The sequence below is a fragment of the Euprymna scolopes genome, chromosome 28 (assembly GCF_053919585.1).
Source record: "Euprymna scolopes isolate OS-2025 chromosome 28, ASM5391958v1, whole genome shotgun sequence".
Taxonomy (NCBI): Eukaryota; Metazoa; Mollusca; class Cephalopoda; order Sepiida; family Sepiolidae; genus Euprymna; species Euprymna scolopes.
The window spans coordinates 10,717,215-10,731,485 of record NC_136509.1 but is presented as its reverse complement, the minus strand read 5'-3'; the positions used below and the strand labels follow the sequence as shown (position 1 = coordinate 10,731,485).

The 14,271-nt window shown below is 32.2% G+C and overlaps 1 protein-coding gene across 2 annotated transcripts in view; it reads right to left on the bottom strand.

The window, feature by feature from the left end:
• Positions 1-14,271, bottom strand: part of LOC145249447 (four-jointed box protein 1-like) — an 80,345-nt gene that overhangs the window by 11,611 nt on the left and 54,463 nt on the right. Inside the window, exon 1 of one of the 2 annotated variants that reach the window (XM_080111008.1) lies at positions 8,729-9,193. The exons of the other annotated variant lie outside the window; for it this stretch is intronic. The gene's annotated coding sequence lies outside the window, so the exon portion shown is untranslated. Of the gene's footprint in view, positions 1-8,728; positions 9,194-14,271 lie in introns of those variants that run through there. 2 annotated transcript variants of the gene reach the window in all.

Below are 14,271 nucleotides of genomic sequence, written 5' to 3'. Positions count from 1 at the left end.
AGTTGAATCAACTTGAATTAAAAAGACCAACTTGCGAATTCCTTCATACATACATATATATGTGTGTGTGTGTGTGTGTGTTCCTCGGGAATCGTTAGGCTCGAAATTTAGCCCGACGATTCCCTATAGGAGTGAAACACAAAAGATTCTGTATAGGTTAATTTCCATATAATTTCATAAGTTACTAGCTAGCCCTATTCACGTATTGTACACTCTTAAAGTAAATACTGATAATTAATACAAGATTTCTTCTGACATTATATGTAAATACATTTAATAATGCGTGTGTGTTTGCAGACTATGAGCACTTGATCGCACTAACTTCATGACACCTGGTATCAATTTCGAACATGTCATGGAGAACACAGATATGATTTATTCGATTAATTTATGTATATTAAGTAATTAAACGTAAGAACGGAGTTCATATTACTAATCCAACCACACACGGTATATATATATATATATATATATATATATATATATATATATATATATATATATATATATATTAGTGCTTGTGTGTGTGTGTGTGTATGTATGTTCGAATGCGCCGTTCAGCACGTGTACTAAGCAAGCACTAGTAAGTAATATATATATATATATATATATATTATACATGCACGAATTTGTGTGAAAAGTGAAACATCGAAAAATGCTTATATATATATATATATATATATATATATATATATATATATATAAGTTTCAGAGTGTGAGATATAATTATTTCCAAAGTCAAGCAATGTCGAAGCTCACAAGAGCCATTAAAACCAACAAACCGGAAGTCCAAGACTAGCGTTTCGCCCTCGTCAGTTAGACACATCTGAATTCGGGTTTCGAATCCAGAGTTTAGATTTCTCTCTCTAATATATATATATTAGGGATGGTATGGTACCAATTGATCCGATTCCGATACAATAAACAATTTCGATTCTTTTAAATTTCTAAATATAGTGTTTATTTTTAGGGGATTGATACCTGCAAACACCCATGAAATATGTACATATATTTTAGCAAACGAAATAGACCTGAAAAGTTGATGATCTATAGATTTTAGTTTTACTAATAGTTTAAAAATAATGAATATTTATTATTTCATCAATTATAAGAATCATTGAAAACTTGGGTTTTAATAACAAGAATTATAGAAAAAGAAACAAAAAAAAGGTAAAACAAATTAAAATATAAAGAATCGCTTTTGGCATCGGAAAATTTTTCCGATTTCGATAACCCAAAACTTTCAGAAATTTTTTGATGAACGCGTAAACAATTTTCGATTTTCTTCTGTGCATCATGTTGGATGTTTTTAATTCCATAAATGTATAAGTTTTGAAAATACATATGGCAATTAAGCTACACATAATTTTATGGGTTTTATGACTAAGGACTTTAAGCGTAAAATGCATTTTAGCATGACGAATCTTAACGGGAAATTAAATTCTATGCAGATTGACTGCCTGATATATATATATATATATATAAAATGTGTGTGTGTGTGTGTGTGTGTGTGTAATTTACTACGTTGCTCTACGCATTGAGCACTGTTGAAGTAAGTTCTAAAAATGGATATATAAAATATTATAGTAATGTCACTAAATCCAATATTGAGTTGATTCCGAGAAAAAAATCTGTACGCATGAAAAATTGTTTTTATGTTAAATATAATTAAATGAGGAATCAGTTCGAGTTAATATTTATTTCATTCCAACCATGTAAACACAAGAAATACACGATTTAAATGTGCAAAATTGCTAAAAACAAACATGGCCGATATTAAACGTCTTACAAGTCGGCCATGTAAGGTTTTAATAGCTACACAAATTTTGATTTTCTCGCAATTAACTCAATACTAGATTTATTGACAGTACCAATGTTATATCTCATAAAATTTTATATGAATACGTGAAATGTGTGTGTGTTCTGTTAATGTTGTTTGTTTAATCAAGTACATGTTATAAAAGACATGTTTAGTTTAATACTAGCATTAATGATATTCAACTATGTTGCGTTCTGTATGAGTGAAAAAACAAAAAACAAAAAAACAAAAAACAAAAAAAAAAACAGGGAAGCGATTAAAATAAAGCAACGTTATATTTTTCTAAAAGACCCTATACGTTAATCACGCTCAAACCTAAGAGACATTCCCTCTGTTTACAAAGAGAAGGCTTCACCAACCGAACGTGAATAGTCTCAAAGATCTTTATATGGGACAATTCAGAATTGAATTACAGACCATCTCATTAAAAACCAGTCATGTGCAGCAAAATTCAGCACGTTAGTTGACTCCCTCCTTTATTTTTTTTTTCTCCCACCTTTTTTTTTTTAAAACGTGTTTTAGGTATTTCATGTTTTATCATAAAAATGTCTTCCCTTCATGATTGCATTATATATATATATATATATATATATATATATATATATATATATATATATATATAATGCTACGCTGATGAGAGTTAGTGAACTCGAAACACGCGTGTACGTAGATTACTATTTAAAAAAAAATAAAAATGTTATATATATATATATATATATATACACACATTATATACACAATGTCTTCAAATGTAGATTATATATATATATATATATATATATATATATATATATATATATATATACACTACCGCATTTTATATACAGAATATTTACAAATTTATATATATACTAGCAAAAGTACCCGTCGTTGACTGGGTTCAAAAACAGCCTACCGAAAATGGACTCTGATTAATGAAAGTATGATAGGTTATGAAAAGGAAGGGTTGTAAAGAGATGGCTTCGAATTTGGGGGTATCAAAACCAAAGCAAAATATGATGAAAGTAAAAATAAAATAGATAAACCCCATAATTCATTATACCATACCTGTTCACACGGAAACATTTATCACAATATTCTGTGGATCTATATTTAAAAACCTTGTTAAACTTTGTGACATATTTACATTCTATGGAGGTCAGGCGCGAACGAACACCCCATACTTTTATTATACCATATTTCTTCAAACTGAAACATAATTATCCAAGTAGACTTACGCAGATAGATATGAAAAGTCTTTATTAAAGTTTGTGCCTATTTCCAATCTATGAAGGCCAGACGCGAACGCAGACCCCACACTTTTATTATACCATCCCTATTCAAGTTAAAACATACTTACCAAAGTATTATTATGTACATCTATATCAAAAACACTTGTAAACGTTTTTTTTTTTTTTTTTAATTTTTAAATTTTTTATTTCCATACCTTGTGGAGCAGGCGCGTACGGAGACCCCACAATTTTAATGACAAAAATTCATAAACAAAGTATTTATTTTTATATAAAACACATTATTAGATCCTAAGACCCCGAAAAATTTAATTTTTTCAACATTTTTTATTAGACTAAATATACGACAATCGAGGCCGCCATGTTGTTTTGAAAATTTGGCCTTTCTAGGGCTTGCCAGATTGGCCTTACATGGAACCATGATTTAGGCTGCCAGTTTTTTTTTTTTGGGGGGGGGGGGTCTTTTTCTAAATGTGCACTTCAAGTGCGTAAATTATTGTTAAGACATTGGTGATCATTTTTTTTTTCATATTGCCATTCTTTTTTTCCCAAATTATCATATTTTTTTGTTTTTTTTTTAATAAAATATGGACACCAAACATTATGATCCCATGAAAATATCCCTCTCCCAAAAAATAATATAATAATTTAGAAAAAAAGAATTGCAATATGAAAAAAAATGGTCACCAATATCTTAACAATAATTTACACACTTGAAGTGCACACTTAGAAAAGAGAGAAAAAAAAACGGCGGCCAAAATCATGGTTCCATGCATACGTGTAAAAAGACCAAATTTGGCCTTAAAAAGACCAATTTGGCAAGCCTTAGAAAGGCCAAATTTTCGAAACAAGATGGCAGCCTCGCTTGTCGTACATTTAGTCTAATAAAAGATAATTTGTTTCGGGTTTTATTTCAGCGTTAGGGGCTAATAATGTGTTTTATATAAAAATAAATAATTTTTATAAATTTTTCTCTGTCAAATAATTTACGCTGCTGAAATACACATTTGCCAAAAATATTGTTTGTTATTAAAATATATTTTTGATATAAAAAATATTTTTTGACATAAAAATATTTTTTTATATAAAATTTTTTTTTTTATATAAAAATTTTTTTTTATATATAAATTCTTCAAAACAGAACTTTAAATTTGACAAATTTTAATTTTATTCTGTTTTTTTTTTATTTAATTGATACTTATGCATATATTGTACCCCGTTGAAATAATAACGTTATTATTTAGAAATCCATTCTTAACATAGGGTAGGGAAAATGTTTTGGAACTAATCTATACTTTCACCTAAAGATTGAATAAAAAAACTCCCTTGTTTCACGATTTATCTTCCTTGTTTGATATGTCGCCTTTCTTTATACAAACACCATATATAAATAAATTTCGCATTCATATCAGTAACAGATACGAACATACGCAACAGTGTCTGCTGTGCTGGAAGGCTACTAGTTTTCAAAAGACGTAAGAATCATTTCTGGGAGTCCCCAAGCGAGAAAAAAAAAAAAAAAAAAAAAACTGCAAAAGAAATTACTGGCATCGTTCGTGGCAGACGAAAGAGAAATATCTATTTTACGCGCCGGTTGTGCACAAGGGACTTTGTAAACACGAAAAAGGCAAAGCAGCTTGTCCTTTGGGGGAAGCGAAGCAAATCCGCATAGGAAACGCAGACAAACAAACCAGTTTTTTTTTTGTTTGTTTCAGAAGAATTACGACGAGCCTTCACTGTCGAACAGTTACACACTTGTACGTGAAAATCACGTATATGCGTGCCACTTACCTATATTAACAAAAATAAATGAGTACGAATGAAAAGACAAAGTATGGCATATGGCAACTTGCGTTTCCATGCGTTTCGTTCCACTCATAACTTCAAAAGACCACATGTGCCACAGTTCTGCGAGAAAACGAAACGCAAGTTTTACGAAATTTTCTCGCGCACACATATGTATGTATTGATACGTGTATATATATATATATATATATATATATATATATATATATATATATATATAAACATCTAAAAATTAAAATGTTTAAATTCAACGTTATTTCTCGCGGTTCATGGTAGCCGATTGGATACGATATTTGCTAATCGAGCCAGAGATGGCTCGTGTTGTCGGCTGGTGTTAATCGTGACACCCTGCACTGAATATTCCCGAAAGGATAAAACAGTAGTGTCTATAGGTATTTAATTATTATAGTAAAAAATAATTTTATATATATATATATATATATATATATATATATATATATATATATATATATATATATATATAGGGCTCTACGGACAAATCTTTCTATATTTGACCATTTCCAACTAAATATTTTCGTTTACTAGTCAAACCTACATGATTTTTAGAATATGACATCTTCGTTCTGTGACGAGTATGTACACCATAAAAACTTTATGTGTATTGTTTTAACAAGTGTAATTCTAAATATACAACAAATTTTTGTTGATACTTCAATGGAATAAACATTCTAATTTCTTTAGATGTTTTTTTAAAACAACTTTTGTTCAAAAAGAAAGTATATTGTTCTATAAAACGTTTTATTGTTTAAACAATTTTACTTTGTTCGTTTTATTAAAAAAAAGTTGAAAAGATATTTTTCACTCAGTAGTGAGCTTCGGAAGATTGTCAGTGAAAGAAATGAAATCGCCAAAAGATAAGCGTTTCATTATTTCTGGTCGCCATTTTGGAAAATCACTCGCAAATGCGACTGTTTCACTCGCAATGTAGTGCCCTGATTATATATATATATATATATATATATATATATATATATATATATATATTTCTATGAATTTTTGTTGATATTCATCTTAAAAAAAAACTATTTTCTATTTATTTAAAAAGAAAATATAACTTTGTTATATACGATCGTGGAATTTAATTCACTAGCAAAAGATCTAGCTTATTTACATATTCTTTTAAACATTCATTTTAATTAATTCCTTATAATTTTTCCGGGTTTCTTATGGGATGATCATCTTTAGTGAACTATTAGGTGAAACTATATTCATGCACATATTACGCAAGTATAAATCATGTAGAATAAGTTTATAGTAAACGTATATATTTTTTGTTTAAAAAATTTTGCCTACCAAACTCCTCTTAGAGATTTTGGTCTACAGACATGAAACCTCATATTTAAGGCATTTGAATTCATGCAAAACTTTATATTTGGTTTTTAGCCGGGGGGATCGGTACAAAAGTGTGAAAATTAAAAAAAAAAAAAAATCGAAGTTTCCAGGTGGAGGTCGAACGCCTGCATTACGAATATGCATGCATAACGTAGTCAATGTTTTAATTTTTTAGCCTTGCAGCAAACATGTCTTGATAGCTCTTTTATTTACGACAAAGGAAAAAATAAATCGTAAACCAAACATTTTGGTTTTGATTCTCAGTGGTGGCGCACGCGTCATTTTTTAAATCATTACTATATATTGGATTCAATATAATATAATAAATACGAAATCTGCACCAATCAAAATATCATATTTAAGCATATATATATATATATATATATATATATATATATATATATATATACTAGCAAGCCGCCGGGCATTGACCGGTCGTAAAATACGCTTAAATAATAATTACAAATTTCGTATTTTTTTAATGTAAAATGTTTGGTTTCGGAAAACGAGTAATGTTGAACGCTACCGGAGAACAAGAAAAGATGGCCACGGTGTCTTTGAAACTCGATAATCACTTCAAAATAAGAAATAAAACAAAATGGTGGTAGAAACCCACCCAATAAATGTTACATTTAAATATAAAAAAAGTAACTTATTTTGCCTTTGATAACATTTATTTGTTATGTATTTGTTTTTTTGACAACTTTTCCGTACCCTTGTGTATAGTAATACAAACTCAAAACAGTTTTTTTTTGTTAATTATATATAGTAGTTATTTACGGACACATTTCACCTTTTAAGATAGACCCTTTAAAATATTTAATGTTATGGAGACATACGCACACATAAAAACATTGTTCCTGGGAAGATTAATCCGAATCGGGAATCAGAAAAATCGGGACGTTTTGAGCCATCGGAAATGGGGAAATTTGTGCCTATTTTCCGATGCCCAAAACGATTCCTTTCATAATCTTTTGAATTTGATTTTGTTTAAAACAAAAGCTTCCATGTATTGTCGTAAAATATTCCACGTATTATCGTAATAATAAAATAAATATTTATTTATTTTTAACTACCAGTAAAACTAGACCAAGAGGTGAGACAAGGGTCGTTTTTATGTTTTCTTCACATTTAACATGTGTGTTTACGCTAATTGGGAGAAAAAATAACTTTATCGTTAAATATTTAGAGATTTCTAAAGAATTGGAATAGGAATCTGTAATTGTATCGGAATCGGGAATTTATTACGGAATCAGTAATTGTATCGGAAAAATATTAGAATCGTCCCCAATCACCAATATATATATATATATATATATATATATATATATATATATATATATATATATATATATTATATATATATGTTAAAAGTCCACGTATGCTTCTAGGATAGTGATTGTTTTTTGAGGCATGAAAAACGATGTTACTTTCTGTATTTAATATTTTTATTGTTATTTTTTATATTTCAAGCGGACCTCCGCTCTTGGTCACAAAAAATATCAACTTTAAATCACTATATATATATATATATATATATATGGAAACTATCTTAATGGGTTTATAAATGACTATAGCTCATATTTTTGTGGGGGGAAAATTAGTTATTTTATCGTTAGGTTGGAAGGAGTATTAACGAAAACTTTCCTAGCCAAATAAATAAATAATAATAAAAAAAAAATAAACAAAATTGAAAACCGCATATAAATTTATCTAATCAACATTCGTGTTATATGTAACAGACTCACCCCCCCCCAAAAAAAACCCTCATATGCTATCTCTATGGGGCCACGCAAACATGTTTTGCTATTTACTTAAGTAGTAAATAATACAATAGTTTAGTCATACTTAGGGCAAGTAAGCTACGCTCCATAATAATATACCGGTTAAATGTGCTTAGCTTTTTGTGTAGCTTGCTTGCCATTTTTAGGCGTACATGTATAGATACTCAACTCCCCACAGTGTCGCAAGTAGTAGTTTTTTTTAACGTTCAAGTAACACTGTGCCTTGTTTGGGATGAAAGAAAAAAAACAAAAAACAAAATAAATAATAAAATTTTTAGATTTATACATGTAATTTCATATACACGCATTATATATCTGTGCATACGAAAATATACTTGTATAATGTGTGTGTGTGTTATCTATGCTGTATTTTTAAGTGTGATAACATGTTATCGCACAAGTGGCAATGAAAAGAAACTGGAATCTTAGGAAGATTTCTATCATTCCAGTAATTAAACTGGAAGTAAACTGGACCCATGAAAAAGTATTTCAAAATCTATCTGAGAAAATGTACCTGGTGAACCAAGTGTAACAGATTCAAACAACTGCACTTAAAGGGGCAGTTAGAATCTTAAAAAAAAGGGGGGGGAGAGACCTCTCAGTTGGAATGTATGAACTAACGGATGAATGTCTGACATCCGGTAGGGTGCCCCATCCCCAGTTTGAAGAAAAATAAGTAAAATAAAAAAATAAATGATAATTGAGCAAATAAGTATGAAAATCAAAACAAGTTTTACCTTTGAGAAATTGCTAAGGCGAGGCAAAGAAATTTCTTCGTGTTATCAATCCACCCGCGAGTTCGCAGTGTTGTTCACGGGAATCAGTTGGGTAAATAAGAAGGGAAAAACACAACTCGAGTTGAGCGAGTGAGATGCAATCGAATCGCGGAATTACACTTCGACAAGTGTGGCATATTAGGGGAAAAGGGAAGAGATGAGGAAGAGGGGAGAGAACGAGAGCGAGAACGAGAGTCCACTGTGCTGTGTCCACATCTTAAAGACTTCAAATGATGAGGGCCGGGCGGATGGGGAAGGAGTAGTCTGATAGTGGGACGGGCAGAAGCGCGGCGAGAAAAAGCGTTAGGAACTACGACTACAAATCGCACATGTATTTTTCGTCAACAGGTCAAATAATGAATTCGTTTTGGCCACACGAAAGGGATGTAATCTGTAAGAGTATTATTATTACCCTCTCCCATGACCTAGCAGAGACGTACGAGTGAGTCTGTTAATGCTATCATAATGATTTCGTTTAATATTAAATCCGCATCGTTTGGGGGAAGGGAAACAGGATACATCCAAGGTGTGGCACGAGAGAGAGAGAGAGAGAGAGAGAGAGAGAGAGAGAGAGAGAGAGAGAGAGAGAGAGAGAGAAGAAGGAAGAAGAAGAAGAAGAGGGGAGAGATGAAACAAAAAGAGGAAACAGAGAAATAGAGAGGAGAGAAAAAGAAGAAAAAAAAGGAAGCGAGTCGTGGTCGGCGAATGAGAGATTGCGGTTCCAATTGACAGTCAGGGGCAGCTGCTTTCGTCAGTTGCCATGACGACAACTGTCAAACAACTCAGCTGCCGAACAGATGTGCGCATGCGCCGAAAAACGAACTTCCGAAAGAGTTCGAAATCAGCATTATTTTGTAGTTTTCTTTTTCTTTTCTTTCAATATTGATGAGCACATGTTTTTTTCCTATTTTTCTCGGTGCTCAAACCAGATACGCCCCCCCCCCGACTCTACTCGACAACACAGTGAGGTGTTTAGGTTTATATCGATCTTGATTATCTGTGGAGCCGCCATTCACATGAGAAATAGAATAGGGCAGAAATAATATTCGAACTAATGGCTTTTGGTCTTGATAAGTGCTAAGGACCCCCCCCCCCCACAAGGTCACATCGCGTCTTGATCGGGAAGGAATGAATTCCCACGCATATTGATAACGGCTAGTAAACGTACTAACCGTTTTTTAAAACTTGAAGTACTTTCGGTTTAAAATTTGAAACTGGTTTCAAATAAAGGATTAAATGTTTATTAAAAATCGTACGCAGATCTACTTGGAAACGGCACTAACCCTATGCGGGTTTAACCGGCTTCTTCCAGAGGAGGAAGTTCTATGGGAGTATGAAATTCACAAGCGGTCCCCAATCGCATGCATATTCCCGTAAGGGGGGATGATCACGTTAGGGTTTTGCAACTCTTACAGGGAAGTGTCGCCATCTCGCTACATACAGCACGAAATTGGTCACCCATCTGGTACTGATCGAGATCCACGTGGCTTAACTTTGGCGATTTAACGAGAACCGGTGTGTCAACGTGATTATAGCGTATATACAGATCTACTGGTTTCAAATTCGTTCGAATTGAGCGAAAAGGAACTGTTTTTAAAAACGTCGAAATATTCCTTTTCAATAAAATATAATTTCGGTGAAAACCGGTTGTATCGTGGCTCAGTCGCATCACATTCACATAATTGTTGAAAATGGATGTTGTATGCATTCTTGTTCCGTATGAATGGTTAACTTTAAGGAAAGTCGTGTGCAGTGTAGTATATTGACATCCGATTAACATATACGTATAATTCCAGGTTAATATTTTCCAGAGTGCTCAATACCAAAGTAAGGCAAGATATACTTTTTATTTGTTTAACATAGGCATTAATATGTCGCTACACATTCATGAGCATGTTTCGGTCAGCCAGTTGCAAGTAATTGGAGACCTCTTCAGACGATATTGCTTATATAAAAACTTAGTCTATACATGTAAGCAATATCGTCTGAAGAAGTCTCTAATTGCAACTGGCTGAACGAAATATACCCATGAATGTGTAGCGACATATTCTTTGTAAAGCAAATAAAAAGTGTGTGTGTATATATATATATACACACACACACATCAAACATGTGTAGAGACGCACCAACACAAACACGTGTTTATGCAGACAATGGTGAAAGTTCTCTCTCGAGAAACACACACACACACACACACACACACACACACACACACACACACACACACACACACAACTGCTAAGAAATAAATATTCTTCTATCGAAAAAACAAAAACAAAAAAAAACAAAAAAATGAAGTCTATTTTACAAAAAAATATATCAACAATCTGAAAAGTATCACGACTACTGTTACGCAAAATGATTTACTTACCTCCCCACGAAAACAAAGTTAGACACAAGGTTAATGTTTATCAGCGGAAGGGGGGGGGGAATAAAGCTTTCTTGATAGAAACAAAAAATTAAAAAAAAAAATCAAATTGTCTCAGTCTAGAAAGATTTTCCCTTCAGACTAACAAAAAAAAAAAAAACGTAAAGTGTAGTATAAGAAAAGATACACTTTACTCCTAGCCAAGAAACCACATGTAGAGAGAGAGAGAGAGAGAGAGAGAGAGAGAGAGAGAGAGAGAGAGAGAGAGAGAGAGAGAGAGAGAGAGAGAGAGAGAGAGAGAGAGAGAGAGTTAGTTCTAATCAAATTTTTACCAATTGTGGTGGGAAGCGTCCCGTTTTACACTCCGTCATTCGTGGGCCAAACTTTAATTGCTTCATCATATATATATATATATATATATATATATATATATATATATATATATATATATATGCCCTGTTTCCAAGCCTGTCTCTAAATAATGAGGGCGTTTTTTATGGCTGTCGACAGATAATAAAGTATGCTTTTAATAATATATACACACACAAAGGCAGCACTATCTTTCTCTGGGCAACCGTACTGGGAGGCATGGTTTCAGTTGCATGTAGGTTTCCCAACATTTATGCTTTCACTCTTTACTTACATGACTCTAGAGGCGCTTTTAAGAGCAACATAACAGATGAAAGACATAGGCAAAAAACACCGTTTATGAGCAGGTGTGTTAATTTCGCCCAAACTTAGATTCCGTCATTCTTATAAATTGAGATTTTATATATATATGTGTGTGTGTGTGTGTGTGTGTGTGTGTGTGTGTGTGTACGTGCAATACAATTAAAAACTTATTTTAATCCCAACCAAATAAAAAAGCTCAATACACGAATAATAAAGAGTAGAGCTCATAAGAGAAAAGACATTAAAACAGTAAGTTGAAATTTATAATCAAATTTACCTAATATTAAAAAAAAAACAACAAAAAAAAAAAAACAGCACAATTTACAAATTCCTTATTCTGCGGAATTTCAAAGAATGCTATTCTTGCTATTCTTCTCATCAGCGGACAGAAAGAAATGAGCAAATTATATTTCTTTCTGTTCTCTGATGAGAAGAATAGCAAGTATAGCATTCTTTGAAATTCCGTGGAATAATGACTTTGTAAATTGTGTTTCAACCCATGGTTTTCAAAGACAAGCTCTTTTAATCAGAGGATGAAAATATCAGTAAAAGGTGGATTACTGCTATCCATAAAGTAAATAAATATACACATGGGAAATATTTAATTGGAATGAAAAATTAAGATAATAATATTCCTTCTATAATTTAATCTGTTTAATAAAACGGGGAATCAAATATTGCTAAGAAACACTCACACACACACACACATCATCATCATCACGCAGTCCTTCATAGCTGAAGATAACTAGTCATAGTTTCGGTACTTTATCCTACAATGTTTTAGCATTCCACACTCAGCGTGGAAAGTTTTCCCCATAAGTAGTGCATGAGTAGTTACCAAGGTTGTTGCCTTTGGTAATGTTTTTGTTCAGCCATGGCATTTATTTTTGCCTCTATTTCTGCCTTTCTTTTGTGAAAATTACACCGTCAGCAATTTCGGTCTGCTGCTAGCTCTTCCCAATTTTTCATGTTGATTGCCGTAAGATGCCGCTTCATCACATCCTTGTAGCAGAGTTTCTGGCCACCAATCTTTCTGTACCCATTTTCTAATTCTCCATACAATAAGATATTTTGGGGTGCGATTGTGTTCCATCCTGGCTACATGTCCAGTCCATCGCAGTCGATATACATGCACAAAAACAAACCCACGTTTAGTGACCCAAACTATTTTACTTTTTGCAAAACAACAAAAAAGGGTCAAGATACTTTTGGTTTGCTATTAAACAAGTAGTGACTAATCGCCAGAACAAATTATTCAGCCACTGACCACTAATTGGCGATCAGAATAGTTCGGTCTCGGTGACCTACGATCCACAAAATCCTGAATAATTAGATCCTCAGGACCAGATGAACATATGAACTTTCAAAATATTTACACTCGATATATTTTAAGCACACATGCAACTTTAATAAGTTCTTATGTGAACTCAATTAAAATAGTTTCGGATGTACACAATACATAACTTTAGAAATATACGAGTCATTCCAAAAGTTAAAGCCTTATATATATATATATATATATATATATATATATATATACACACACATATATATATATATATATATATATATATATATATATATATATATATATATATATATATATATACACACGTTTTTAACTAAAAGTTGAGGACATACAAAAACGGCAGTAGTACCATTAAACCAGGCGAGTTTTTGTGATCTAGAATTTATTTTTCTACATAGTCACCATTATTCTGAATGCCCTTTTGGCAGGAATTCATTAACGTGTTTTATCTTCTGGCGGAGTTGTTTTCTTAGAGTCTTACACCGTCAGTATTTGCAAAAGAGAGCGGAAACCTTCGGGTCATAAATGCAGAAGTTCATTTGCTAATATTTTTCTTTTCTCTTAATGAAATTTCTTTTTGAGTATTCTGTCGAACAATTTCCTTGTAAATTTTAATTAGTTTTGATCGTTTTTCCTTATGATGTGCTCTACTTCTTATTGTGTTTTTATTGAGCTTTTTTATCTGGTTAGGATTACCATATACATGTTTATATTTGTGTTAGATTGAAGTTTACACTTTCTTTTGTCTGGTAAAGTTTTCATCCTTATTGCCTGAATTGTTTATAATATATATGTCATCCACATATATATAAAACATATGTAAGTCATGAACGTGCGTCAGAAGCAGAGATCCGTACAGGAAAAATTGAACCGATAGACATCCACTGGTGCTTGTTGAACGTTAATGAAGTCGATGCCGTTGTGTCAGCATAGTTAATAGATGAATTCGTCGATTTCAGAGTGGCGACAGAGATATTAGCGGCGAAGCACGCTCCGTATATTTACGGCCGAGACATCAAAAGTAGCTGCCATGGAGAAGAGTGGTGACGTTGTAGAAAAATAAATCCGGGAGTACAAAAAGGTGCTTGTTTTAATAGTATCACTCGCGTCTTCGTAGTATTTCAACGCTTTTTTATTTTTAGCTACAAATAAGAG